At 37.4% G+C, this 15,000-nt stretch overlaps 1 protein-coding gene across 4 annotated transcripts in view; it reads right to left on the minus strand.

The window, feature by feature from the left end:
* LOC135202542 (protein enabled homolog) overlaps positions 1 to 15,000 on the minus strand; it is a 269,259-nt gene that overhangs the window by 47,742 nt on the left and 206,517 nt on the right. For all 4 annotated transcript variants that reach the window (XM_064232013.1, XM_064232014.1, XM_064232015.1 and 1 more), the window contains one exon: positions 10,290 to 10,332. The gene's annotated coding sequence lies outside the window, so the exon portion shown is untranslated. The remainder of the gene's footprint in view (positions 1 to 10,289; positions 10,333 to 15,000) is intronic.

A 15,000-nucleotide genomic window follows, 5' to 3' on the forward strand; every position in this document is an offset into this window, starting at 1 on the left:
TATTTCAGCGTTTTGGGAGCATTTCGTTGTTCAGTTCCCATTATTTTTGCAGGTTTTATTCTTATATACTTCCCCTTTCTCAGGAAGAGATTTTGGGGTGAGACTCCAAGCACCTTCCTCCCGTCCCCGAATCCTTTCTTGGCCCTGGCTGCGACCCACCAAAGCCTACCAACTACCAGTAGACCTAATCAGTGGTCAGGTCAGCTGGCATCCTCTATGGTTAGAGGAACGAGGTCAGATCGTCCAGAATCTCTCTAGGAAATCGCACTTTGATGCCTCTGGTAGGTGAGTCTAGGACTCTAGGGGTTTGGTACTAAGCCACTGAACTCTGATGGAGAAAAAGTAGAAGAAGGAGGTTTTAAGATTCATCAGGACGACCACATTCACCTTGGGGTCCAAATTAATGGCCCCTGACAAGACACTTCTGGAAGGCCACGGACCACCTTCTTATTATTGGGTGCGCACCAAGTTCATGGATTACCTAACTGGTCTCTTGTTGTCCATCATGAAAACTAATATTAGACTGATGCTTTGCAAATGGGTGGTTGGTTTGTTCTTTTGTGTCAGATTTTGATCGAAAATATATTTTATTTTTTTGTATGTTTAATTAATTTTGGCGGCGAATTAAACTATATAGGTTTATGGCCGCCTCCTTTTTTTTTTTTTCATGAAAACCAATATTATGAGTGGTGTCTTGCAAATGAATGGTTTGTTCGTTTTTGTCGTTGTTTTATCAAAATTTAATCAAGTTTTTTGTATAATTTGGTTATTTTTTTTGACGAAGAATTAAACAATAGGCCTAGTGAATTTTGTTGTTTTTGTTATTGTTGTCCATCATGAAAACCAACATTATGAGTAATGTTTTGCAAATGAGTTGTATGTTGGTTTGTATGTTTTTCAGCTTTGGGGGAAAATTTTATTTCGTTTTATATATAATTTAGTCATTTTTAAGGAGATTTGAACTATAGGCCTAGGACCTCTTGAATGAACAATAGGCCTAGGGTCTCCTAAAGGTGCGAAATCTTTCTCAATGTAACGTCTACATCTTGTGGCTAAATTATTAATCTCTCTCTCTCTCTCTCTCTCTCTCCTCTCTCGTAGTAGCCATCTTGCTTGGTGAGACGTACCCGCGTGAAGTCACAATAATCAACAGATATCACAAGTTTAACATACGACTAGAATTTGAGAAATATCTAGAAGTGTTCGTGAACTATCGGTGATAAGATTAGTGTGAAAATAGTAAGGAGGATAAAAGCGTCTTCTAAGTTAGTTTATAACAAGTGTTAATACTATAAATCAGAAACAAGATGGCAGTAAGTCCAACTGCGGGAAAAAGGTGGCGTAATTGGCGTGTCTAGCAGATTCGCAATACGATGAGGTAGCAGGAAGGGAACTGGCATTTCTCATCTATGAAATCAGCAACAGTCCTAACCAAAAAGATACAAAAAGCATTCATAGATATATTAGAAGGATATAATCCTTCAAACTGGAACAAATCTAATGAAAACATCTTGAAAATAATTGAAGAAGTTCCAAATAAAATCCAAGTGGTCAAGAGACTCATAAAGAAATATACATAAACCAACATATTCCGACAAAGAAAATTGAATAAGGTGAATCTTGTGAATATACTAATTGATGCATTAGGAAAAGAATGCCAAAAGCATGCAAACTGTGTAAGGTTTGGTATAGCATAGTCAATCCACAAAACCTAATCAGAAAATGTGCTGCATGCAAACATTCCGCCCACCCATCCACAGTGTGCTGAGGTAATACAAGATTTGAGAAAAGATACAAGAATTTTTTGTTCAACATGTCTATCATGGATAGACAATGTTATTAAATCAAGATTGAAATGTACAAATAGTTGAGGATGAAGAAGAAGAGGAAGAGGAAGAAGAAGAAGAAAAAGAAGAAGAGGAAAAACGGAAGAGAAGTAAACAAAAATGAAATGACAGAAAAAAATAAGGAAAACAAAGAACAAGATAAAAGTATGGATGCAGAGATACTCATTGATACTACATATGAGGCAATAAAGCAGCATACCTACGAAGAAAATAAATTACGATATGACAACAGAAAAGCAAATCCCGAAGAGGCTCTACCCAGATCTATACAATGACGGGAAAGAGAAAAAATAGACAAGAAAGACAAAATCTGCAACCTTTTGAAAAGAGGGAATTGCAGATTTGGAGAAAGATGTTACTACAAACATCCTAAGATATGTCAAAACTATGAAACTATATGGTAAAAAAAAACTAAAGTCATACTTAGATGGATATGGGGATGATTGCAGAGATCTGCATCCAAAAATATGTAAAACCTAAAAGAAGGAAAAGGATGTAAGTTCGACAAAAAATGCAACATATGCACCCGTAGCCAGAATCATAATCAAATAAATAACCAACCAAGTAATAAAATCCAAAATAAGAAAGAAACAAATAAAGAGAGAAATCAAGAATATCAGGTAAAAGAGAAAAGCAAACCACCAATGAGATATGCAGAGGTGTCAGCAAAGAATTTCAAAGCATCAGCTCCGAAAATTCTACTCAAGAGATAATAACTGTATTTATTATGCAAGAGGATATTGCAGAAACGGAGAAAATTGCAGATTCAGACACAAAATGAATAATTATGATGAAGGAAGATCAAATATTATGGAAAAGTTGGATTTTTTAATGTCAGAATTTCTGGAAATGAAAAAAAGAACAACATACCAGGAAACAGGAAAAGAGACATGGGAAAATCCTTATTACTATCAGATTAATTAAATGAAGGAGAAAAACAACGCAAACCATCATAGTGATGATGCGCGGGTTTGTTCCACGTTACGAGTAACTCAAAAGAAAAATAGAGTACTTAGAAGAACTAACCCAAAATGAAAAGAAAATAGATATAAATGAAATATAACGTGAAACCTGGTATTCCCAAGAGGACTGGAATGATGATCAAATAAAAGGGTTCCAAACTTATAGATCAGATAGAAAAAAATAGGAATCAAGGGGGAACCGCAATATATGGGAAAGACAAAAACAAGGAAAAATATGATGAGAAATATAGTAACTCAGAATGTGAACTAATAGCGGTAGAATTTGAATCTGAAAAATTGATGAACATAGTAATATATAGACCTCCTAATACTAAAGAGTTTGACTTAATAATTGAAAAATTGGATGATATATGTAGAAATCACAAGGACTGGACTATTCTCCTATCTGGTGACTTCAACTTTCCTTTCGTAGAATGGAAAGAACGAATAGGAGATTGTGGTTGTACTTATACATAAAAAAAGAGAGTAATAGTAGTGCAGAAGATAAGAGGCAATTTGAAAAGCTATTAGATATGCTACTAGAATACAAACATCAACAAATAAATCACCTGCCAACAAGAAAGGAAATACTTTAGACCTAGTATTTGTGAACGAGATGAATTATGTTAAAGAAATAATAGTTTATAATGCGAGTATTTCAGACCATAATGTCATAGAATTAAACAGTTCATTCCAAGCAAGTGAAAATAGAGATAAGCAAGAAATGAAAAAGTGGGAAGGATATGGAAAATACAACTTCTACAGTAAAAATATAAAATGGTCAGAAAATTAATGAAGAATTAAACAAAGATTGGGATAACATTTTCGTAGTGATGACAATAAGGGTAAATACGGAGATATTATATAAAATATTGGAGATAATAGTGGAAAAATATATACCGAAGAAGAAAAGTAAACATCATTCATGCATACCAAGAGACAGAAGAATCTTGTTCCAGAAAATCAGAAAGTGGAAAAAAGGTCTTGCAAAGAAAAAAATGCATGGAAAGTTATAGAACTAAAAAGTAAGATAGAAAATGCAGAAAAAAAGATTATACAAAATCAAAAGAAAATGAAAAACGGGACTTGGAAGAAAAAACCCTATTAAATATCAAGCAAACCCAACTATTATACTCATATGCGAAGAAGATGAATAAATAAAAAGAAGAATAGAAAATAGGCCCTCTGAGAATTGAAGGGAGATTAACGAATGAAAACAAAGGAAATTTGCAACATACTGGCCAGGAACAGAAACGATATAATGAGAGAATTCACCCCTAGAATAGATAATGAAGATAATGATATAGAAGTAAGGGATGAAAATAGTGAATATTTAGCTGACATAGATATTGATGAGCTGATATTGTGCAGGCTATTAATGAAATTAAAAATGGAGCTGCTGCAGGGCCTGATGGGAATTCCTGCTATTTTGTTAAAGAAAGTAGTTCATTCTATCGCAAGGACACTTGCAATATTATTAAGACAAAGTGTAGATACAGGCAAGATATATGATGAGCACAAATTAGCGTATATTACCCCTACTTTCAAAAGTGGATCAAGACTAGAGGCAAGTAATTATAGGCCTGTGAGTCTAACATCACATATAATGAAAGTGTATGAAAGGGTAATGAAGAAAAATATTATGAAACATTTAATAAAAAATAATTTGTTTAATAAAGGACAACATGGTTTCGTACCCGGAAAAAGTACACAAACCCAACTGTTAGTCCACCGTGAAAACATATTCAAAAAATATGAAAAGCGGAAATGAAACAGATGTGGTTTATTTAGACTTTGCAAAAGCTTTTGATAAAGTAGACCATAATATATTAGCGAAGAAAATTAGAAAACACAATATCGTGGATAAGTAGGAAGATGGTTAAAAGAATTTTTACACAACAGAAAACAGATAGTTATTGCAAACGACGAGAAATCGGATGAAGCCAAGGTAATATCCGGTGTGCCGCAAGGTACGGTGTTAGCTGCAATACTGTTTGTTATTATGATTGAAGACATAGCACAATAATGTTAAGGATTCGGTAGAGGAGTAGGTTTTCGCAGATGACACAAGAATAAGTAGAGAAAATTACTTGTGATGAAGTAGGAACGCTCTACAAAGAGACCTTAACAAAGTATATGATTGGGCAGAGGTAAATAGGATGGTATTTAACTCTGATACAAATTGAATCAATAAATTATGGAGACAGAGAAAGAAAGCTATATGCATATAAGGGACCTAATAATGAGACCATCACAAATAAGGAAGCAGTTAAAGACCTTGGTGTGATGATGAATAGGAACATGTTAGCAATGATCAAATAGCAACTCTGTTGGCAAAATGTAAAGCAAAAAATGGGAATGTTGTTACGGCACTTCAAAAACAAGAAAAGCTGAACACATGATTATGCTTTATAAAACATATGTTCGTAGTCCACTTGAATATTGCAATATGATATGGTACCCACACTATCAAAAGGATATTGCACAAATAGAGAGTGTACAAAGGTCCTTTACAGCTAGAATAGAAGAAGTAAGGACCTAGACTACTGGGAAAGACTACAATTCTTAAAATTATATAGTCTGGAAAGGAGAAGAGAACGCTACATGATAATTCAGGCATGGAAACAGATAGAAGGAATAGCAGAAAATATCTGGAACTAAAAATATCAGAAAGAGCAAGCGAGGTAGATTAATAGTGCCCCAAAAAACAAAATATACCAGGAAAAATAAGGAAAGCACACAGGACATTAATCCACTACGCACCAGCATCGATAATGCAGCGTCTATTCAATGCGTTGCCAGCTCATCTGAGGAATATATCAGGAGTGAGCGTAGATGTGTTTAAGAATAAGCTCGACAAATATCTAAACTGCATCCCAGACCATCCAAGATTGGAAGATGCAAAATATACCGGAAGATGTACTAGCAACTCTCTGGTAGACATTAGAGGTGCCTCACACTGAGGGACCTGGGGCAACCCGAACAAGATGTAAGGTCTGTAAGGTAAGGTAAGGCCACTTTTTGAATCATACTGACTCTCGTGTGTGGCGTATAACAATAAATAAAAACACTACTGAGGTAATGGACAGAGAGAGAGAAGAGAGAGAGAGAGAGAGAGAGAGAGAGAGAGAGGAAACCTATTCTTTAGAGCCACTTCAATATCGGGTTGGCTTATAGTACTATTCAAATATTTCAAGTCTCTCCACTTCGGGGTCGGCTGCAGGGTTGACCGTTACTGGTTCTTATTTATCTATTTATTTACTTATTTACCTATTATTATTTTTATTTCTTTTTTGTGGGCGAGGGTGACGCCAACTGGGATTTAACTTTTACTGGTCATCACCACCTGGCGGAATTTTCTTTCTATTAATTTCGAATTGGAATTTCTTACAAATGAGGAATTTCTAAGTGGGTGATGAGGCAAACACTTACTTTTTTTACTTCTCACTTGGTGCAGGTGATAAGATGGTAATTTTCTGATAACAATGAGGCAGACAATGTCGATTTTTTTTAAACAGTAGTATCGACTAGGCCTAGATTTTTAAAAGGCCGGAAATATCGACTAGGTCTATTCTTTTTAATATGGAATTCAGGCCAAAACCCAAGCTGCAAAGAACCTTAAGCAATGCCTACAGTGCACTAGATTCTTTCTAAAGAACAGTTGTATCGAAATTGGTCTAGACTCTTAAGGAACAGTAAAATCGACTAAGGTCTAGTTCATTTATCTCTGTTCGCGAAAATTACATATTTGTAATGATTCTTTCAACTGACAGCCTAAGGACCTTGGTGTGGTTCTGAGCCCTGAGATTGAATTCCAATAAATGTCCAATTTTTCCTTTCAAAGTATGCTGGCGAACATTTACAATCACTGATTCACACCTATAAGTGCTTTAGTCTTGTAAGTAAAGAATGATAGGTCTACATAGCTTAGTATTACGACTGGATTAGTTAAATATGCCGCTTAAAAGCGTCAATCTTTAACTGGCTCTTCAAAACAGTGTTAGACTGATCTCATATAAAAGCCACTGGTGGGTCATCTATGTTGGTTGGTTATGGTCCACAGGGCCACAGCAGGCCTTGTAACACTTTCAAGGACTTACTACACAACGAGCTAGTACTGGTTAAGGCCGCAGGCGATGCATATCGCCAACTCATTATTATTATTATTATTATTATTTATTATTATTATTATGAACGTTTCCTCTGTGTGTGTGTGTGTGTGTGTGTGTGTGTGTGTGTGAGAGAGAGAGAGAGAGAGAGAGAGAGAGAGAGAGAGAGAGTCAACCCCCGTCTTCCAGGTGGCGCGTTCCTTATTATTGGATTACAGGAAATCCTTCGTTAAGCTGCGAAAACCAAGGAACCGGAAGGAGGATGTCCTGCAAAGTAGGACTCTCAAGAAAAATTGAGAGAGAGAGAGAGAGAGAGAGAGAGAGAGAGAGAGAGAGAGAGAGAGAGAGAGAGCGAGCTGTATTTTGTAAGTGGTTGTCCCAGTGACCAGAGAGGGTACCTCTAGACGCTTGTCATATAATAATAATAATAATAATAATAATGAGAGAGAGAGAGAAGAATAATTGAGAGAGAGAGAGAGAGAGAGAGAGAGAGAGAGAGAGAGAGAGAGAGTCTTTTATTCGAATGTCCTCTAAAACAAAAGAAAAGCAAGACGCGAGGAATGCAACCATGCTTAACCGACCGTGGGCTAGCCAGGTGCGAAGGAGAGTTGACTAAAGGAACTCCCCACTCATGGACAGAGGGTCTTGCCTCCTCCAGAAACTGTCAAGGAGCACCGGGAGGAGGAGGAACTCCCCACACATATACACAGAAGGTCTTCTCTCCTCCAGAAAGTAGTTCCTCGTTGGACGAGTGGATTTCGCGCTCGGCTACCAATCCGGTGGTCCGAAGTTCGATTCTTGGCTCGGCCAACGCGGAACCAGAGGATTTTATTTCTGGTGATAGAAATTCATTTCTCGATATAATGTGGTTCGGATCCCACAATAAACTGTAGGTCCCGTTGCTAGGTAACCAATTGGTTTCTAGCCACGTAAAAACATCTAATCCTAGGAGAGCTGTTAATCAGCTCAGTGGTCTGGTAAAACTAAGATATACTTAACTTTTCCTCCAGAGACTGTCAAGGGGCACCGGGAGGAGGAGGAGGAGGAGGAGGAGGAGGAGGAGGAACTGCCCCACCCCCCACACACAGAAGGTCTTCTCTCCTCCAGAAACTGTCAAGGGGCGGAAGAGGAGGAGCAGGAACTCCCCACATATACACAGAGGGGGGGATCTTGCCTCCTTCAGAAACTGTCAAGGGGCACCGGGAGGGGGAGGAAGAGGAGGAGGAACGCCCCACACACATACAGAGGGTCTTGCCTCCTTCAGAAACTGTCAATGGGCACCGGTGGGAGGAGGAGGAGGAACTCTCCACATATACACACAGAAGGTCTTCTCTCCTCCAGAAACCGCCAATGGGCACCGGGAGGAGGAGGAGGAGGAGAAACTCCTCACATACAACACAGGGTCTTCCCTGCTCCAAAAACTGTTGAGGGGCACCAGGAAGAGTAGGAGGAGATGGTAGTAGAGGAAGAGGAGGTGGTGTAAAAGGAGTAAGAGGTGGAGAAGGAAAAGGAGAAGGAGGAGGTAAAAGACCAACAAGAGAGGGCGAGACTCGAAAACCCTCAGACAAAATCTTGCCCTTCTGGAGCACAGACGAATAGAAACGTAGTTGGGGCAGGAGGAGGAGGAGGATCCAATGGTAGGTGAGATGGGATGGGGGGGGGGAGGAGGGGGGAGGGCTTGGGGCTGGTTTTCAGGCGTCTGAGAGTTCTTCTTTTCCTCTGTCTCTCAGCGGTACACAGATGAAAGTGAAGGTGGTCGGACTCGGACGGACGAAGGTGAAGAAGCTTCAAGAGAGAAGAACACCACAGCCAGCCTGCAGACGATTGGATTGGAACTGAGGGAAGGTGTGTGTGTTATATATAATATATAGAGCCTCGTCCTGAAGAGACAGTGGTGAGACAGTGGTTCGACCTATGAAAGACAAGGAAGGCCATGTTTGAGATACGTGTCACTGACTGCTGACTCTCCTTCGGGTTGTGATTGTATGGTCTGTGACACACACACATTTCTTTAAAAGACACGAAGAAATTTGTATACCTGTTTCGAGCAATAGCAATTGGCTTATTAAAATTTCTCCGTCCGTTTTATAAACCTTTTTAAAGAAAATAATTGTACTTTTAAATTACAATAAGCAGTAATGTGTGCGCGCACGTACACACAAGTCTCTAGATAGGGTTTGTACTTCGATATACGAAATTTAGGCTGTCAAGCCAAGCACTGGGACATTTTCAGCCATTCAGCGCTTGACACAGTGGGAAAGGAGTTGGAGTGGTTGGACAGCAGGGTGAAGAGATCCAGAAAACAACGGAGATGAAGTACAAGTATGAACAGTTTGAGGTGCTGGACAGCAAGCTTCAAGAAAGGTAGGAGGAATGAAAATAAAGGAGATGAAGTACAAGTATGAAGATAGGTAGGAAGAATGGAGGTAAAATTAAAAGGATAAAAACGGCGCGAAGTTAAAAGACCCTCTAGTAATGTCTACAGTACACCACGCGAGGTGCACTAACGGCACTACCATTTGGAAACTACAAAGGAAAATCTCTGAACACTGATGACGAATGAGGAGGATTCGAATCCCTTTGAAAAGGGGGATTTGACAGCACCCAATCTCGTTTGTTCTGATCAAAAGCGGATTAGGGGGAAAGCCACGTGGACGAAGGCAGGTCTGATTGTACAGAGTCCACAGCTCTCCCCCCCCCCCCCCCCCAACCCCCCCCCCCCCCCCCCCCCCCCCCCCCCCCCCCCCCCCCCAACCCTCATCCCACCCCCTCGTCTCGATCAGCAATAATTTAATATCATTATTTCTTCCTCCTATTTTCAAACCGGATGCTGAAATCGAACGTTTGAGTCTCTCTCGTCTCTCTCTCTCTCTCTCTCTCTCTCTCTCTCTCTCTCGTTCTCTTTCTCTCATCTCATCTCTCTCTCTCTCTCTCCTCAGTAGGAATATCTCTCATCATCGAAAGGATACATAAAAGTGTGAATCTACGCCATATCAATATATGTACACAATTATTTCCATAAATATACAGATAAATAAACATACACATACATAAACATATTATTATTTATTCATAATATAATATAATAATAATTATATTATATATCATAATATATAGTATATTACATATGCTTATAGATACACACTATATATCACATATTCTATACACACACACACACACACACATATTATATATATATTATTATATATATGCAATTATACAAATACATGTACATATATATGCATATATATACATACATAAACAGAATGGTAACATCAACATACATATAAGCATCGAGAAATATATAACAAGAGCCCAGAACCAACAAAAATATAGGGAAAAAAATCAGGATCACACAAGGCAACACTCACCTCTGATATCTCTTGGGCAGAGCAGAAGATGGTGGTCTGATATCTGCAAAAAAAGAAAGCAGGGGAGGTTGTTATTGAATACTTTTTTTAAAGAAAAGATGGTGTCTAACATCTTTCAATGCTTAAAGTACAATATCCCACTGAATGAAAGACAGCCCAAGAAACAAAATTAAAGACTGACACATTGACAGGAAAAAAGAAGAAAACTGGTCGCTTATAATAAGGGAAATTAAAGAAAGCCTCATTCAAGTAAAGTTTACATCAATATGGTGTCATTTTGGCAATTGGAATAAAGTTACAGTGTGGGAAGAGAGAACAAAAGGCTGCACTGTACTAATGGGACAATGGAAAGTACAAGGCTACATTATGCCAATGGAAAATAAAAGGTTACCCTCTGACATTGGAAAATGAAAGGTTACCCTCCTATAAGGGAAAATAAAAGGCAATATTGTGACAAAGGACAACAAAAGCTTATATTTCGAAAAGGAAAAATCATATCAAAGGTTACTTTTTGAAAAGGGACAACACAAGGTTTAAAGTGACAAGGGAAAATCTAAGGTTAAATTTTGACAACGGTAAATCAAAGGTTACAGCCTGACATAGGAAAATCAAAGGTTACATTCTGACACTGGAAACTTAAAAAAAAGTTTAAACTATGATGGTGGGAAATGAAAGGTTGGATTGTGACAATGATTATTAAAAAGTTACTTTGACATGGGAAAATTAAAGATTACAATGTGACAAATGAAAATTGCAGGTTACACTGAGACAATGGTAAATTAAAGGTTAAATTGTTAGAAATATAAAAGGTAACATTGCGATAATGGGAAACAAAAGGTTACAATGTGATGAAATCTAAAAGACTACAATGTCCAATTGAAAATAAAATGTTACACCGTGAAAATGGAAAATAATAGATTCCGTGGTGACAATGAAAAAAGAAGAAGTTAACATTAGGATAACTGGGTCAAATGGATACAAAGATAATAGCCAAACACACTGCTACAGGAAGATCAAGATCCCTTGATATCATTAGATTATTATACTGAAGTTACTGCAACACAAATGGTGTCTATTGACAATTTAAAACTGAACTGTTAAGAGTTACAAAAATGGAGAATTTCTGTAACTGTAATAATGTGGATTATTTGACACCACAATGACTAAAGCAGTCGCAATTTTAAAATAAAAAGTCATATCGACAACGAACATTTAGGAAAAATGACGCATAATTCTAACTAGCTCCGCCTATCGCCATAGCTGCGAACTTCTTACAGAAGACGCCCACGAAGTAAATTAAACTTTTAGAATGTCCTTCAGACAAGAGACTTGCTGAGAGAGAGAGAGAGAGAGAGAGAGAGAGAGAGAGGGGGGGGGGGGTCCACGAGCTCTCAACAGCCTGTTTTACGAAGCGTTAAAACAGAGGTACAATTTCTTTATAGTACTACAAAGCACATTCTACCTATCAACAACCTATAAAAAAGCTTATGATTCTACCTATAAATAACTCATAAAAATGAAGATTTTGCCTACGAAACGAATATTATTATTTGCAACATACAAAATGACACGTTGCCTATAAAATTGTAGACTCATACCAGTAATACGCCTATACTAATCCAAACCAACTCATACATGTATTTTTCATGTTATCTCAATAGTAGAGAGAGAGAGAGAGAGAGAGAGACATATCTTCAATATGTCTCGTAGATGGTCACCATTTGCACGAGACTCATATGTTAGTTATAAGGCTTAGGTAAGCAGAGATATCTGAGCCCTCCAAAAAGTGCTTAAATAAGCCTAACGTTGAACTTAAAAAAGAAAAAAAAAGGAAGGAAAAAACTGCTGAGAAAAAAACTGGACCAAAATAAAACTGGTGGACGAGTCACTGCGGCATGACTGTACAAATGCGTTCGAAAACATTTCGTACTAGGTGGAGGGAGACTCCTGTTCCAAGCACGTCTGGACTCTGGAGTCTCTAAACTGGGTTGACCTAGACACCATTGCCAATGAAACTGCTTCAGTTACTGAAACATGCTTCGGTGCTACTTGACTCGTTATCTACGCGTTACCTCCGAGGTGCCATCGTAGATTCACATCAACGGTGCACCTGATGTCTTGGCCAGTCCCTTACGACGCTCCTGATTGGCTGTTGATAAGCCAATCACAGGGCTGGAAACTCTCAGTCTCTCTCGAGAGTTCACTTAAGAAGGATGTATGTTCCACCTCTCCTGAGGGATACTTTTGAAAGACGTATGAGAGTTTCCAGCCCTGTGATTGGCTTATCAACAGCCAATCAGGAGCGTCGTAAGGGACTGGCCTAGACATCAGGTGCACGGTTGATGTGAATCTACTATAGCACCTCGGAGGTGAGGCGTAGATAGCAAGCCAAAGTAGCGCCTATGACTCATTCTAAGTGACAATGCATGTATCCAACAGATTATTAACCTCGCAGGCGACAAAATCATATAAATGAAGGCGAAAAAAAGCCTAAATTGACCAAGAAACTCATTTCTAAGAAATTTTCAAAGTTTCAAAATGAAGGACTTTTTTCCCATGAGAGCTGAAAGTTTCAACAAAAAAAGGTCAGGTTTAAATGAATGGTCGAAGTTTCAAAAGAAAACCAGATTTCAAAATTATAGTTGACGTTTCATAAGAAAATCTAGTTTCAAAGAAAGGTCGGTTTCAAAAGATGGCCTAGTTTCTAAACAATGGTCTAAGTTTCAAAAGAATGGTTGACTTTTCAAGAGAGTCAAGTTTCAAAAGAATGATTGATGTTTCAAATGAGAGATCCTGGACCAGACCAAAAGAATGATTGAAGTTTCAAAAGAACGGTCGACGTTTTATAAAAAAAAAAAAAAAGGTCTAATTTCAAAAGAATGGATGAAGTTTTAAAAGAGAGCCTAATTCCAAAAGAAAGCTTAGTTTCAAAGGAATGGTTGACGTTTCAACAGAAAGCCTAGTTTCAAGAGAAAGCTTAGTTTCAAAAGAGTGGTTGAAATCTCAACAGAAAGCCTAGTTTCAAGAGAAAGCTTAGTTTCAAAAGAATGGTTGACATTTCAAAAGAAAGCCTAGTTTCAAGAGAAGGCTTAGTTTAAAAAGAATGGTTGACATTTCAAAAGAAAGCCTAATTTAAGAGAAAGCTTAAGTTTTCAAACGAATGGGTTGACATTCAAAAGAAAGCCTTAGTTTCACGAGAAAAAGCTACTTTCAAAGAATGGGTTGACATTTCAAAGGGAAAGCCTAAAAAGGTTTCAAAGGGGAAACTTAGTTTCAAAAGCATGGTTTGACATTCAAAAGAGCAAAGTGTCAAGAGAAAGCTTAGTTTCAAAAGAATGGTTGAAATTTCAAAAGAAAGCCTAGTTTCAAGAGAAAGCTTAGTTTCAAAAGAATGGTTGACATTTCAAAAGAAAGCCTAGTTTCAAGAGAAAGCTTAGTTTCAAAAGAATGGTTGACATTTCAAAAGAAAGCCTAGTTCCAAAAGAAAGCTTAGTTTCAAAAGAATGACTGAAATTTCAAAAGAAAGCTTAGTTTCAAGAGAAAGCTTAGTTTCAAAAGAATGACTGACATTTTCAAAAAGACTAGTTTCAAGAGCTTAGTTTCAAGAGAAAAGCTTAGTTTTCAAAAGAATGACTGACATTTCAAGAAAGCTTAGTTCAGAAATTTCAAGAGAAAGCTTAGTTTCTAAAGAATGGTTGACATTTCAAAAGAAAGCCTGTTTCAAGGGAAAGCTTAGTTTCAAAAGAGTGGTAGAAATTTCAAAAGAAAGTCTAGTTTAAAAAGAATGGTTGAAGTTTCAAAACGAAGCCGATTCAAAAGAATGGTTGACATTTCAAAAGAAAGTCTAGTGTCAAGAGAATGATTGTCTCCTCAAAAGGGAGCCTAGTTTCGAAAAAAAGGTTGACATATCAAAAAGCCAAATTTCCAAAGAATGTTGGCATTTAAAAAGAAAGCCAAGTTTGAAAAGAATGGTTGAAGTTTAAAAAGAAAGCCTAGTTTAAAGAGAGTGGCTGACATTTCAAGATAAAGTCTAGTTTCAAAAGTGTGGTTGACATATAAAAAAACCTAGTTTCAAATGAATGGTTCATGATTTACAAAATAAAGCCTAGTTTCAAAAGAATGGTTGGCGTCTCGAAAAAAGAAAACCCGGTTTCAAAAGAATGGTTGACGTTTCAAAAGAAAGCCTTGTTTCATGACGTTTCAAAAGAAAGCCTTGTTTCATGACGTTTCAAAAGAAAGCCTTGTTTCATGACGTTTCAAAAGAAAGCCTTGTTTCATGACGTTTCAAAAGAATGGTTTAAGTTTCAATAGAAGGCCCAATTTCAAAAGGCTAATTTCCGAAAAAGTCGTAATTTCACAAAGGTTTAATTTTCCAAGAAACCGGCTAATCTCCCGTGGGAGTGAGATAATGATTTAAGGAAGAAAATTAAATAAAGTATAAAATAACACCAATAAGCCAAGAATTGTTTGCCATAATTAAAAAAATACACCAAAAACAAGTATTAAATAAGACAAACATAAAACGATAAACTTATTTAAAATCGGAAATAAAACTATTTAGTATAGAAACGCATTTGCACAAGAACCAATAACAAGCCACAAGCATAATCACAATTCCAGTGCAAGGGATTCGTGCACTAAATTACGTGAAAGGAATCCTGGAGAGAGAGAGAGAGAGGAGAGAGAGAGAGAGAGAGAGAGAGAGAGAGAG

The sequence above is a fragment of the Macrobrachium nipponense genome, chromosome 30 (assembly GCF_015104395.2).
Source record: "Macrobrachium nipponense isolate FS-2020 chromosome 30, ASM1510439v2, whole genome shotgun sequence".
Classification (NCBI taxonomy): Eukaryota; Metazoa; Arthropoda; class Malacostraca; order Decapoda; family Palaemonidae; genus Macrobrachium; species Macrobrachium nipponense.